The following is a 1915-nucleotide window of genomic DNA, read 5'->3' as shown; positions in this document are numbered from 1 at the left end:
GTGTGTGGCCAAAAATTGGGGGGGGGGGGATTGGGGTGCACGTGCCTTTCCATTCCTCACCCATGTGTTGCCTATGCCACCCCCATGCATTGCCTGTGCCCCCACTGTACCTACAGGGAGCTGCAGGAGCTGCTCTCCATCATGTTGCTTGGCAGCATTTCCAGGCACGTGTATGTATGTGCACGCATATGCACATAGCCCCCTGCCTCTGATCACCTTCTTCCCACTCCCCCCAGCCCCAAGCAGACCCTTTCAGGCTGGAACTCTGCCAGGCTGCAAGAGGAAACCCATGGTTTCTTGGGTTTTTCTCCTTTAAAGGGGAAAATCAATGATTTTCTGCATTTTTCTGTGGGAAATGGAAAATATGGATCCCTGGTAATCACTTGCGCATATAAATGAGAGAATTGCATATACAAATACCGTTTCTCACAGAAGGCAAACAGGAGTATGCAAATGCTTTTTGTACACATAACTGTTAACCCTTACAAGCATTTGTGTACACATTCATCAAAGAATGATGCACACAGGTGATGTGTCTTCACAAACTCTGTTTTTGTTCTTGGACCAAGCAGTTTTTTTTTTTTAAAATGAGTTTGAATGGGAAAGTGCAGAACAAGACATCTACAAACTGGACTTTTAAGTGTGATTTAAACAGGGACTACAGATTCTTATCTCATTACCTGGAGTAGCTTCTGTGACCCATTTGTTCCTATGGGTTCTTTGCTTGTTTGTCTCTCTCAGCATTTCCCTTACCCCTTCCCCACCCCGCTCCTTCCTGCTTTTCTACCTGTTGTATTCTAATCACTCATTCGACTTTATACTCTTCTCTATCTTGTCCTTTCACAGCATCTGATGAAGTGACTATGAACACTTGTGCTCTTTAGATATATCTATCTTGATCTATAAAGGTGCATATCTATTTTGCCTTCTGACTGGCTTCAGACAAACACAGCTAGCTACCTCTCTTTACCAACTCTGTTATTTGGTAAAATGAGTGTTGCCACCATAAACTTTGCCAAAAGTATGGGACAGTAACATGCAATGCAGTTTCTATCAGTACACCATCATTTTCCAAGACTTGGAGGACTGGGCTTTCTTGATGCTGTATAAATAATGTAAGACGGGTGTGCTTGAACCTGTTACCAATGATAACCAGATTCCAGAATTTCATGTCAGCCCATTTTCCCCTCCAGTTTTCAAGTTCTGCCCTTTGATATCTTGCTCATTCCCTTAAGTTTTAAAATGGTTCATATAAAACAATAAAACTTATTGTGTTAATACCTGATGAGAGAAACATCATCAAATTGTGATTAAGACCTCTCAAACTCAGCCAGAAATTTAACAAGGAAACTATTTAGTTAGTACTGATGCCATGCAGTTTATGATTTGTTTGGTTATTATCTCTGTTCAGAGTATATTTTCCATATCCCTGTTCATTTAAGTTAACTTTTAACCTGATTTGGTTCTTATTATTATGTCACTATTAAAGACTGAAGAAAAGATAATAAAAATGTTATAGGAATACTAACATTCTGCCTTAAGCAGACAAAATCAGACAGATATTTTGTTTGTGTATTTCATTGTCTTCTAGAGTATTGTAATAATCTACAATGTGCTTCATTATATATTAGTGTTGTGAGCAGTTTTAATGGTTTTGTTGAGTACTTATTCATTAAACGTTATATTTAGCATGTAAGTTCTTTGAAGTTAAATGGGAGTCTTTCAAGAGAAGTCAAGTCAAATCAAGTCAGCCTTGAGGCTGCTGTGACTGTTGAGGCATCTTAGATGCTATAACAACCCTCTTCCACTCTTCCCTATGTTTGGCTAGTTTTGTGGACTCTGTCAGATGAAGGCCTGCCCAGTAATTACTGTTGGTTTCACTGCTCTTCTTGGGTCTACCTATTTTTCTCTTTCC

At 39.6% G+C, this 1915-nt stretch overlaps 1 protein-coding gene across 1 annotated transcript in view; it reads left to right on the top strand.

The window, feature by feature from the left end:
- Positions 1-1915, top strand: part of LOC102374937 (delta and Notch-like epidermal growth factor-related receptor) — a gene marked incomplete at its 3' end in the record, with an annotated part of 141306 nt that overhangs the window by 66463 nt on the left and 72928 nt on the right. The window lies entirely within an intron of this gene.

Source organism: Alligator sinensis, unplaced genomic scaffold (genome assembly GCF_000455745.1).
Source record: "Alligator sinensis unplaced genomic scaffold, ASM45574v1 scaffold792_1, whole genome shotgun sequence".
Classification (NCBI taxonomy): domain Eukaryota; kingdom Metazoa; phylum Chordata; order Crocodylia; family Alligatoridae; genus Alligator; species Alligator sinensis.
This window is presented reverse-complemented; position numbering and strand designations above follow the sequence as displayed.